Genomic DNA, 13,844 nt, shown 5'->3' with positions numbered 1-13,844 from the left:
ATACATCCAATCCAATTACGCACCGCGATTAGAGCAAACATTCCAGCAACCTTATTTCCCTCAACAAAACCGACTGCTGCTTTCTGATATGTTAATTATTTTCATAACTTTACAACCTTTGACCGGACTATCTTGTCTCATTTCAAGAAGAATGCTTAAAGGCATTTCCGGCTGAAAAATTAAAAACATCTTCTTTGCGGAACAAACGAATACCAAAAAGCGTACTTGTGGCTTCCATTAAAAATTTAAAAAATGTTGTTTTAATTTTATGCTTCTCTAAAACGTGTTATTTTATTAGACATTATGGACCAGGAACCCTGTAAATTATGTATTTTATTTTGTTGGTGTTAACCATGTAAAGAAGTGTGGGTACGTCTGTCTGTATGTATGTGTGTACGCTGTGGCCAGGCGAAAATGTGATTAACATTTACTTTAAAATTTACTGTCAGGAGCAGCAGCAGCAGCAGCATTCATGTTTAGAGCATAAAGATGTTGCGTCTTCTTTGTCGTCTGCTTTGGTAATTTGAATCCCAAAAGATTTACTTTTTATTGTAATATGAAAATAGCTTTTATGATAGCATTGTGTTAAGTGTAATATTGTTGTTGGTGTTTTTTTGGTCGGAAGGGGAGCTTGGGGGCTTAGGGGGTTACGACTTCCCTTAATACAAATAAATTTCAAGGAAATTAACAACTTGAAAATGTGTATACATTTCTCTAAAAAAAAAAACAGTCATGAAAATTATAGCCAAATAATATGATAAGAAGCCAAAGGTGAATAGTCAAACGCTTAAGACTTGTTACCAGTGTTAATGTATATCAGTGTATATCTGTGCAACTAATTATGCGGCCAGATAAGATGAAGTTATGCCTAGAATTGCCCAAAGTCACACCAGTATTACTTTCAAACCATGACAATCTCAGTCTGCATAATTTTGTGATTATTTGTAAAGCTTGGAAGACCTTGCGAACAAATTTATTCTGCATTAAAGGACAATAGCCTATTAAGATTAATGATTTTTCTTATGGTTCCATAATGGGGATAAAATAAATAGAAATACATATATTAGGCCGGGGCGACTTGTATGTAAGGAAAAAATGTTAACGGGCGTCTGGTGTTTCTGATTCTTAGGATTGTACTGAGCAAAAAAGTCCAATAGACCATATGTCTACGACGGAAATCGAGCCCCCGGATTTTGACTTGAAATTTTTTATCCAAGTTTTTTTGATATTTTGGAATAGAACAGCCAAACCATTGAGATTTTCGATCCAACACAAGGACAAAAATTGTAGCTAAGACAATAATTAAGAACTCTCTGGTACATTGCAAAAGTATTGGAGCACTCCTTTAGGCAGTTTTGGCCTTGAGACAGTGCAAATTTTTTTGGAAAATGTCGATAATTGATACGATACTGATATTTTCAGAAAAATTCCCACTTTCTCAAGGCTGTCTGAAGGAGCATTACAATGCTTTTGAGATTATTGTCTGGTCTACAATTCGTGTCTTTGTGTTGGATCGAAAATCTCAGTGCTTTGGCTGTATATGCCAAATATCCAAAAAACCTGGATAAAAAAGTCAAAATCCGGGGCCTCGATTTCCGTCGTAGACATATGGTCTAGTGGACTTTTTTGCTCAGTATAATCCCATGAATGACGGCGTTCAAATCGCCCGGAATGTGACCCCTAGAATTTTGGGGTAGTTTGTGGTCGGAATTCTGTTACCATCGACCACGACATTCAACTTTCTTCTCACCTGCGCCGTCCATGTGGTGAACAGAGTGTCCGTAAATTTAGTGGCGGATATCTGCATATTCCTCGCGTGTAAAAATGTGGGAAGATAGGTTAAATAGGAGTGCAGTCTTTCACAAATGTCATCAGCGAAGGTACCTGACGCCAGGATCGTACAATCATCAGCATAAGTTATGATCTCGATGCCGTCCGGAGGGGGCGGAATACACGAGAGGTATAAACAGTTCCGGAGATATTACCCTACCTTGGGGAAATCCCTGTTTCACTCCACGGGTTCCACACATATAATTGATTATATAGCGTTTCAGATTTGGCAGAAGGGTTGTCTGATCAATGTCCTCAAACAGCGTGGAGTGTCAGAGAGTATCAAAGGCTTTTGATAAGTCAAGCACCACCATTATTGTTCTATCACACGGCTTATTCTGCTTGATTCCTCGACAAAAATGTTTGGATATGGCGTGCAGCGCTGTTGTCGTGCTGTGATGCTTACGGAATCCATGCTGATGATCGGCAACTGGAAAGCTATTTCTAATGCTGGGGAGAACTAAGGCCTCAAGGGTCTTTGCTACGGGCGAAAAAAAGCGAAATCGACCTGTACGATTCACTTTTGCTGACATCCTTGCCTGACTTCAGTAGCGGGACCAGCCCGCTCATTTTTTCAGAACAATGTGGGTGGCTAGCGACAGGTTGAAAACTTTAGTGAGATACTCGACTTCCGGCACATCCAACTCTTTCAGCATTACCATAGAGATTCCATTAGAACCCAACGCTTTGGGTGTTTTAGTTGCTAAAGACATTCGCAACATCATCCATTTTAAACTGTGCTGGTTCATCCTCGTCAGAAGAAATCTGATGCGACATAATACTCTTCTCTTTATCCTGTCATTCCCGGGGTGCTCCACAAACTATCGATTGAAATAACTTGCGCACCTCTTCGAGTCGGTCAACGTAACGTCGCCAAATGTGAATGAGGTCGTATCCTCCTTCTATCGAGGGTTCTAGAGTTACCCAGCTCCAATGTTGCAACTCTTCAGATGATTTAACAACTTGTTCCGCTTATGCTCGCCGACGTAACTGTTAGCTTCCAGCGTCAGCTTCTTGACTCTGGGGTCACTGGGATTGGCTCAACGAAGCTCATTTGCAAATCCCGTCGCCTCCGAAGTTTGGCCTCACTTCGGGTATTCACCAGCAAGTATATGGTGCGCGGCTGCAGCAGCGATAATGTCTCTGAACGTCCTTTTCGCTACTCGAACCCTCTGAAACTCGGCCAATCGACTTTCCCATGATTGACAAAAGTGCAGCGTTCAGAGGTGATGAAATCGGGCGGTCTGCTAATGGACACAATTATGGGGATATGGTCTGATCTAAAAGAATTGACGGGTTGCCAGGTTAAGTTATTTGTCAGACCAGGTGACACGATATTTATGTCTGGCGAATTGTGACACTCGCCTCTAATTCTGGTAGGGGTGTCCTCATTGGCCGTGCAAAACGTAAAGCTATCAATCTGCTCAGCCAGCTCCATACATCACTGGTCGTTTCCGGGGACCGAATGCCACATCTCATGATGCGCATTGAAGTCCCCTAAGACCAGACGGTCATGACCTATTAAAAGCGGTGTAAGGTTTGCAGCCTGAAGTACATATATTTATCGGCGGGATGTATACGTTCAGCAAATGTACCTCTGCAGATTCATACCTATCTGCAACCCCCATACATTCCATGTACCGGTCATTAGAGTCAGATTTAAGCGAGATAGGTCTGTATTGAACAGACTGGTGCAATAGGAAAGCTAATACTCCACCTCCACTTCGGGTGCAATATTTTCTCACTGTGTTGTAAACATCACAACGCTGTAAGCTGCAGTTGCTGTTGAGCTTGGTTTCCTACGCCCTCATTACGGCGGTTCAAGTTTTTTCAGAGGCAAGTACATACTCCCTGAGAAAATGGCCCGACAGCTATAAAAATTCGCGATGGTACCATGTGCAGTAGATGGTGCGCACGATAACTCTGAAACGGATATAACCAATTCGGCCCAAAATTTGACAGCCGTAATATTTTGCGCTAAATTAAAACAAGTTCTAAGATCGGCCATATCGGTCCATTCCTTTGGGTACCTCTCCCACAAAAGTTTGAAAACTTTTCGTTAAAATGGTGCGCACGATAACTCTCGAAGGCAGTAACCGATTTGATCTATACTGTGCACGTCGTACTATTTCTACGAGACATATAGAATATGGACGATATATGTCAATTCCTACGGGTACCCCCCCACACAAAATTTTAGAAAAGTGCAGTTTAAGACCTCCTCTCGAGTCGTTTTGATTTTTCTGGCAACATGTTGTGCTCAAAGCCCCTATTACGATGGGACAGGTTTTTTGATTGACAATTCCATACTTCTTGAGAAAATGACCCGAAAGCTGTAACAAACCCCTACGGCCAGCATGTGTAGTGGCTGGTGCCAACGACAGCTCTCGAACCGAATACTGCGTAGGTGCACACTTTGCATATCGTAATATTTCTTCGAAAATTATATGAAATTCGAAGGTGGTGCTTTTAGGTCCACTCCTTCCGGTACCTCCCCCACAAAAGTTAAATATTCGCTAAAATGGTACGCGCAATATCACATAAACGGAACAACCGATTTGGTCCAAACTTTGGATCTCGAAATATGTTGTCCAAACTTAGTTTATGTTCAAAAGTGGGCTCTATCTGTCCATTGCTTGGGGTACCACCCACACAAATGTTTAAAATTTTTTGCTTAAGAGCAGTTAAGGATCTGTGCAAGAATCCTTTGGACATTTTTACCGAAGGAACTCCTAACAGCCCTGTTTACAACGATATTATGTTTTTCGTGGGCAAGTCCACATTTCTTGATATAATGGTCCTATCGATATAAATGACTGCTAAAATAAAACACACTTCCAAAATGGGCTATGTCGGTCTATTCCTTTAGGTATCTCCCCCTCAAAACTGTTGAGATTTTATCCTAATTCATATCTTTGAAGACCCCAACATTCTAAAGACCCCCTAAATACATACGTTGTTTGGGAAAAGGCGTTTCAATTCACACAGGCTAAGGGTATACCTCTATCGGCAAAGCCGACTGATACTTTTCTTACTTATTTCCTTTTCTTACTTGTATCCTATAGCCCCCATATAGCAGTTCCATCCGATTTCTGGTATTTTGAGGATATTATTTTCATTTTTAGCCCGTATTGACTGTAATTTGGCATTGACACCAAAAATTTTCGACATAGGTCCAGGTTTTGCTGTAGCCTCCATATAACAGTACCACCCAAGTTCAGGTATTTTGAAGTTTTTATTTACATTTTCCGCCTAAATTGGCTGTAATTTGGTTATGGAGTTCCGTTGAAGGTGGATAGGGCAGTTCAGAGGTTCGTAGGAGGTTGTTCGGAAGTTCGGAGGAGGTTTTTCCGTGGTTCGGAGAAGGTTTTTCGGAAGTTCGGAGGAAGACATAGGTCCAGGTTTTGGTATTGCTCCCATATGAAGGTACCACCCGATATCAGGCATTTTAAAGTTTTTATTATACCCTCAGCAATTCTGATAACTAGGGTACATACACTTTCATACGGACAAAATGTGCCTAATCGAAATAACGGTTTAAACCCCAAGTATGTTTGGACGAAATCCGTTTCAGACAATTTGGAGTTGATTTAGCTATGTCCGTCCGTTTGTCTGTCTGGCTGGTGCGCACGATAACTCTCGAACGGATCAACAGATTCGGTCCAAAATTTGGCTTTCGTGATATTTTGTCCAGACTTAGTTTAAGTTCGAAGATGGACTATATCGGTCCACTCCTTCCGATACCTTCCCGACACAAGTTCTAAAATGTTCGGACAATATGTGCGCACGATAACTCTTGAAGGGAGTAACCGATTTGGTCCATACTTTGCACGTCGAGAAATTACTACCAGGCTTAGATGAGGTTCCAATATGGACTCAATCGGTCCACTCCTTTGGGTTCCTCCCACACGAAATTTCGAAAAGTTCAGTTTAGGGCCTGCTCTTGATTCGTTTTGATTTTTTTGTAACAAGTTGTATTCACTACACGGTACAAGTTTCATCAGGAGCAAGTCCATACTTCCTGAGAAAATAACACGGTGCGTAGTGATTAGAGCCCACGATAACTCTCGAAGGTATCGTAATATTTTTTTGTCCAAACTTAGTTTAAGTTCGAAGATGCACTATATCGGTCAATTGTGCGCACGATAACCCTTGAAGGGAGAGATTGATTTGGTCCATACTTTTCACATCCTAACATATCTACCAGATATAGATCAGGTTCGAATATGGACTATATTTGTGCACTCCTTCAGGTACCTCCCATACAAGATTTCGGAAAGCACGATAACTCTCGAACTGATCAACCGATTCGGTCCTTCGTCATATTTTGTCCAAACTCAGTTTCAGTTCGAAGATGGGCAATACCGGTCCACAACTTCCCGTACTATTAAAAATGTCACTAAAATGGTATGGACGATATATCTTCAACGGGGCAACCAATTTGGTTGGATCCAAACTCTGGATCTCCTAATACTTTGTCCAAATTTAGTTTAACTTCTAAAATGGCCCATATCCGTCCTCTCCTTAGGGTACCTCCCCCACAAAAGTTCAGCATTTGTGTTTAAGTACAGTTTAGGTTCTCTTCGAAGATCCTTTGGAAATGCTGTTGGTTGTGGTCCTGTCTACAGCGATATGATATGATTCCATGCTTCCTGGCATACTGGTCCAAAAGTTATGACCCACTGACCCACTGAAGTGGGCGTTATATCCATCGAAAAGATATGACTCTTAAAATAAGATCCTTTTCCATAATGGACTACGTCGGTCCATTCCTTCAAGTACCTCCTCCGCAACAGTTTTGAACTTTAATTCTAGTCCACATTTTTCATTCACATAGGCAAAGCCGACTGATACTTTTTTACATGTCTAAATTTTCGGCCTAAATTGGTTGTAATTTGGTTATGGAGTTCTCAGCGGTGAAGAATCTATTTACTAAAAAATTCAAAATAAAAAATAATTAAAACAAGTAAAATAGTATCAGTCGGCTTGGCCGACAGAGATATACCCTCAGCCTGAGTATATTGAAACAATTTTTTTCCCAAAAAACGTATGTATTTAGAGAGTTTTAAAAATGTTGGGCGTATGAACCGACAAAAATGTTGATTAGGATTAAAGAGCAAAAGTTTTGCGGAGGAAATACTTAAAGGAATGGATCGACATTGACCATTATGGAAGTGGATCTCCAGCCACTACATATGGTGCCATTGGCGGTTTTTACACCCTTCGGGCTGTTTGCTCAAGAAGTGTGGATTTGCCACTGAAAAAACTTTTGCCATAGTAATTGAGGCAGCGAATGCAAGTTGCTGCAACAAAAATCAAAGTGATTCGAGAGCAGGTCTTAAAGTGAACTTATCCGAAATTTTGTGTGGAAGGTACCGGATGGAGTGGACAAATATAGTCCATATTTGGACCCCATCTATATGTAGTAGATTAGGATGTGTAAAGTATGGACCAATTCGGCCACTCCCTTCAAGAGTTATCGTATGAACAAATTTTCCGAACATTTTTGAACTTTTGTGGGGGAGGTACCTGAAGGAGTGGACCGATATGGCTTATCTTCAAACTTAAACTATGTTTGAACAACATATTACTGAGGCCAAATTTTGGACCGAATCGGCAGATCCGTTCGAGAGTTATCTTGCACTCTAACCACCTCACTCGGTGTCATAGGGGTTTTTTTTGCAACTTTCAGGCTATTTTCTTAGGAAGTATGGACTTGCCCCTGATGAAACTTGTACCGTCGTTTGGAGGGCGGTGAATACAAGTTGCTAAAACAAAAATCAGAGCGATTCGAGAGATGGTCCTAAACTGAACTTTTCCAAAATTTTGTGTGGGAGGTACCCGAAGGAGTGGACCGATTGAGTCTAAATTGAAACATTATATAAGTCATTTTACGGTGGGCAAAGTATAGACCAAATCGGTTAACCCCTTCAAGAGTTATCGTGCGCACAAATTTTCCGAACATTTTCGAACTTTTGTGGGGGAGGTACCGGAAGGAGTGGACCGATATAGCCCATCTTCGAACTTATACTAAGTTTGGGCAAAGTATTACGAAAACCAAAATTTGAATCGAATCGGTTCATCGGTTCGAGAGTTATCGTGCGCACCAGCCAGCCAGACAGACAGACCGACGGACATGGCTAAATCAACTCCAAATTGTCTGAAACACATTTCGTCCAAACATACTTGGGGTCTAAAACCATTATTTCGATGAGGCACATTTTGCCCGTATGAAAGTGTATATACCCTCGTTAGCATAAATGCTGAGGGTACAAAAATTATGTTACAGTGTTTTATTTAAAAATGCATTAAAAAGTAGAAAATAATTTTTCTCTTAGCCTCAATAAGTAGATTCTTCTTCATGATGGATCTCTCAAATAAAATGCTTGCATTTAAATTAACAAGTAAAAAAGTATCAGTCGGCTTTGCCGACAGAGATATACCCTCAGCCTGTGCAAATTGAAACACTTTTTTTCACAATAAACTTAAGTATTTAGGGGGTTTCAAAATTTTGGTCTCGTATGAACCGACAAAAAATGTTGATTAGGATTAAAGTTAAAAAATTTTGCTGAAAAGGTACTTAAAGGAATGGACCGACATAGACCATGGGGGTGCCATAGGGGGTTTTTACACCCTTCGGGCTGTTTTCTCAAGAAGTATGGACTTGCCCCTGAAACAACTTTTACCATCGTAATTGAGGCAGCGAATGTAAGTTGCTTCAACAAAAAAGTGATTCAATAGCAGGTCTTTAAGTGAACTTATCCAAAATTTCGTGTGGGAGGTACGGGATGGAGTGGACAAATATAGTCCATATTCGAACCTGATCTATATCTGGTAGATATTATGAGAATGTGTAAAGTATAGACCAAATCGGTCACTCCCATCAAGAGTTATCGTGCCCACAATTTTTCCGAATATTTTTGAACTTTTGTGGCGTAGGTACCTGAAGGAGTGGACCGATATGGCTTATCTACGAACTTAAACTAAGTTTGGAAATAGGATAGGATTTGTTTTTCAACTTTCAGGCTATTTTCTCAGGAAGTATGGACTTGCCCCTGAGGAAACTTGTACCTTCTTATAGGGGACAGTGAATACAAGATGGTACAACAAAACCCAAGGCGATTCGAGAGCAGGTCCTAAACTGAACTTTTCCGACATTTTGTGTGGGAGGTACTCGAAGGAGTTTACCGATTGAGTCCATATTGGAACCTCATCAAAGTCTGGTAGAAATTTCATAATGTGCAAAGTATGGACCAAATCGGTTACTCCCTTCAAGAGTTATCGTACGCACAAATTTTCCGAACATTTTCGAACTTCTGTGGGGGAGGTACCGGAAGGAGTGGACCGATATAATCCATCTTTGAACTTGAACTAAGTTTGGACAAAATATTACGAAAGCCAAATTTTGGACCGAATCGGCAGATCCGTTCGAGAGTTATCTTGCGCTGCAACCACTACACACGGTGTCATAGGGTTCTTTGTAACTTTCAGGCTATTTTCTCAGAAAGTATGGACTTGCCCCTAACGAAACTAACAGCGTCGTATAGAGGACAGCGAATACAACTTGCGTAAACAAAAATCAAAGCGATTCGAGACCAGGTCCTAAACTGAACTTTTCCGAAATTTTGTGAGGGAGGTACCCGAAGGAGTGGACAGATTGAGTCCATATTGGAACCTAATCTAAGTTTGGTAGAAATTACACGATGTGCAAAGTATGGACCAAATCGGTTATTCCCTATAAGAGTTATCGTGCGCACAAGTTTTCCGATAATTTTTGAACATTTGTGGGGGAGGTACCTGAAGGAGTGGACCTATGTGGCCCATCTTCGAACTTGAATCGAATCTGGACAAAATATTTCGATACCCAAAATTTGAACCGAATCGATTGATCCGTTCGAGAGTTATCGTGCGCACCAGCCAGCCAGACAGACGGACGGATATTGCTAGATCTACTCAAAATTGTCTGAAACGGATATCGTACAAACATACTTGGGGTCTAAAACCATTGTTTCGATGAGGCACATTTTTGGTCGTATCGAAGTGTAAATACCCTCTTTAGCCTAAAGGCTGAGGGTATAAAAATTATGTTATAGTGTTTTATTTAAAAATGCATTAAAAATTAGAAAATAATTTTTCTCTTAGCCTCAATAAGTAGATTCTTCTTCATGATGGATCTCTCAAATAAAACGCTAGCATTTAAATTAAAAATGGTGACACAATTATGTGGCAATAAAAGGCAAGCGTTTTGAAAGATCCCATAATGAAGAAGAATATATTTATTGAGGCTAAGAGAACAATTATTTTCTAGTTTTTAGTGGATTTATAAATAAAACACTGTAACTTTTCTATTTATTGTTTATTACTTGATTTATTAACCCTAAAGCCATAAAAATAAATAAATTAATTAATTAAATAATAGTAATCAACATTTTTATTTCTCTTTTCAGGTATCTGCGCCATGAAAAAAAATTGAATTTGTCTAATGACAATAATAAAATAAAAAAATCTAAATAAAACTATAAATCTAATTATGACAACCTAAATAACAAACAAGCCAACAAAATCTCTAAAATTAATAATATTTAATTTGTTTCACAAAAAATATTTTTTTACGTATGTACCGTATGAACCGGCATCCAAATCAGTTTCCCCATTTTCTTCGTTTCACAATTGTTTTTATATTGTTGTACGTTTTTCAATTAAAAAAATAATACCGTACCCGTTTCGTTTCTTACTCCTACGAATATCGGTCTAAAACGGTCTAAACTATCGTTCTTCATTCGTGCGTGTATTTGTTTCGAACGTGATCTCGTGATATCAGTCCGGCTATGGTGTGTCTAGTGGAACAAGCATACAAATAATGCATAGTGTTGTTATACTTTACGATTTATGTAGATGTAGAAAATGTGTGTGTATGGGCAAGTGCGTGAGTTGAATAAAAATATGGTTTATGTTTAAATCAAGTGACAAACACAAACACACACATATACAATTGTTGTATGTGGCTTACTCAGCAAAAAGGCTTTTATCTTTCTTTCTTATGATTACCCCACAAATTACCTGGTTTTGTTGCAACAACCATCATTGAACGAAAAATTAATTATTTAATTAATTAATGAGTATAAACGACCATTACTACCACTACCACTACTTACTATTATTGATGTTGATATTAGTGTAACAACAACAGCTATAACTAAATGCCATAATCACCGGGGCATCACCATTAAAACAACAACTACGAACCCAGTGTCAAAGAACGCACACAAAAAGCAACGTAGGCAATAACAAAAAGAATTAATAATAAATTAAACCAATACCACTCTGACAACGGAGATAACTAAACCTTTAGATTACATTGTAACTATAACAACCCGCCCAAGAAAGAAACGTCACTCTAGTAAAGATATCAACAAGTATGGTGGTCTGGCACTAGGGCCGGTCTCGGTTTGTGTCTCTCTCCCTCTCTGTCTATGTGTGAGTGGTGGGTGTCCTTGCTGGTGGACTTGACAGTAAAACTTGTAAATGTGTGCAAGCGTTTGCATTTAGAATAATTAAAATATTTTCATTGTGTAAATTGAATTACCAGAAGAAAACGAAGCTGAAGAAGAAGACAACGACAGCGACGAAGAAGCAGTAGACATTTTTGTGAACAACCAGCAACAACAACAACAAACGAGTCTACAATCAAACATTACACATTCACATAAATATAAATAAGGTAAGTCGTCGTCGATCCCACTGCTGATGGCAGTCATCATCCAATCTTATTAAGTTATTAATAAATTTTCTTTTAACTATACAATTAAAATATAAATTTATGTCACTGCAGAACGTGTGTGTGTGTCATTTGCACAAATGTAATCAAATGAACAAATTTAATTAATATTTGAATGAATATAAATAATAGATTTCAGAATGTTTATTACTGAAAAAGTAAACATAAATAAAATGACATTTCTGGTTTATTTATTTATTTTGAGAGGAGAGCAGTCAAACTTTATTTGGCTTTAGAGGCAATTAAAACATTAGACACTAGGGCACAATTTGTCATCAGGGCTGCGGAGTTGAAGTGTTTTTGGTGAAAAGTACTGTTTAGAAAAACCATGTACTATACAGTGGAAAAGAAATTGGTGGTGAAAGCAGTGTTGGGATCATGATGTCGAAGAACGCTAAGAGGTCGCTTCAGACATGGAAACCAATATCCGACCGTGTGATAATGACTCGATTCAAGAGCAATGTAAGACATGTCACCATAGTACAGTGTTATGCGCCCACAAAAGACACTGTGAAAGATGAATTCTACGCAAACTAACATCCACGCTTAATGAAATTCGGAGAGGAGACATCATAACTCTTATGGGTGACTTTAATGCAAAAATTGGGAGCGACAACACCAACAATGGGAAAGCATGGATATGCAGTTAAAAACAATAACGGAGAGCGGTTCATGGAACTGTGTCATCTTCCAGCACAAGGAGATTCATACATACACATGGACATCACCGAGCGGCAATACTCGCAACCAGATAGATCACATATGCGTGAGTAGAAGATAGATGAGCTCAGTCGTCAGACAGTGACCACAAGCTCATCATAGGCGAAATCAAAATCAAATTGAAATGCTAAAGAAAAAACACCAGACACAGAAGGCGGAAACAACTACGCCTACAACAACTCCAAAACAACACAATCAGAAACACCCTAGCCACGGCAATACACGAAAAGTTACCAACAAACCAACACCACACACGGGAACAAATCACATCAACATACCATCAAGTTGCGGAAGATACACTGGGCGTAGTCCAAAAACACAGGAAAATCTGGATATCAGACGACAATTGGAAACTAATTTCTCAAAGAGGTGAACTTAAGATGCAGTTGAATAACAACAATATCACAACTAGCTAAACAAGTGAAGAAAGCTCTAAGAAGAGACAAAATAAAGTTCTTGGAAGATCTGGCAAAAACAGCAGAGGAAGCAGCAAGCCAGAATAACATGAGAAAGATACACCGGACGATAGATAGTCTCACAGATCGAAGGTTTACCAGGAACCAAACAGTAAAAGATCGCAATGGTAGACTACAAACGAACAATGATGAACAAATTTAAAGATGGAGAGAATATTTCGAAGAAATTAGGAACGCAGAATTCGGTTCGAGAGTTGTCGTGCGCAACTTTCTCACGAAGTATGGACTTGCCACTCAAAAAGCTTGTACCATCGTAATACTCGTAGGGGCCTTGAGTGCAATCTGTTACAAGAAAAATCAAAACGATTCGAGAGGAAGCCCCGAACTGCACTTTTCCGAAATTTTGTGTGGGAGGTACCCGAAGTATTCCATATTATAACCTGATCTATGTTTCGTAGAAATATCACGATGTGTAAAGTGTGGAAAAAATCGGTTACTGCAATCGAGAGTTGCCGTGTGCACCATGTTAGCGTCCATAGAAGACCTCAAGAGGTCTTCTGTCTATAAAAAACCTCAAGACGTTTTCTTTCTATAGAAGACCTCAAGAGGTATTCAGTCTATAGAAGACCGCAAGAGCTCTTCTGTGTATACAAGACCTCAAGAGGTTTGTTGTCTATATACCTCAAGAGGTTTTCTGTCTGAGGTCTTCTGTCTATAGAAGTCCTAAAGAAGTCTTCTGCCTATAGAACACCTCAAGAGGTCTTCTGTCTATAGTAGACCTCAATAGGTCTTCTGTATATAGAAGACCTCAAGAGGTCTTCTGTCTATAGAAGACCTCAAGAATTCTTCTGTATATAAAAGACCTCAAGATGTCTTCTGTCCATAGAAGTCCTCAAGAGGTCTTCTGTCTATAGAAGTCCTCAAGAGGTATTCTTTCTATAGAAGACCTCAAGAGGTCTTCTGTCTATAGAAGACCTCAAGAAGTCTTCTGTCTATAGAAGACTTCAGGAGGTTTTCTGTCCATAGAAGACCTCAAGAAGTCTTCTGCCTATAGAACACCTCAAGAGGTCTTCTGGCTATAGAACACCTGAAGAGGTATT

At 39.4% G+C, this 13,844-nt stretch overlaps 1 protein-coding gene across 1 annotated transcript in view; it reads left to right on the top strand.

Annotated features, from left to right (window-relative positions):
• Positions 1–13,844, top strand: part of LOC141405530 (uncharacterized) — a 756,997-nt gene that overhangs the window by 30,135 nt on the left and 713,018 nt on the right. The window contains exon 2 of the mRNA XM_073989987.1: positions 10,278–11,551. The gene's annotated coding sequence lies outside the window, so the exon portion shown is untranslated. The remainder of the gene's footprint in view (positions 1–10,277; positions 11,552–13,844) is intronic.

The sequence above is a fragment of the Musca autumnalis genome, unplaced genomic scaffold (assembly GCF_047663935.1).
Source record: "Musca autumnalis isolate F117 unplaced genomic scaffold, ASM4766393v1 scaffold_5, whole genome shotgun sequence".
Taxonomy (NCBI): Eukaryota; Metazoa; Arthropoda; class Insecta; order Diptera; family Muscidae; genus Musca; species Musca autumnalis.
This window is presented reverse-complemented; position numbering and strand designations above follow the sequence as displayed.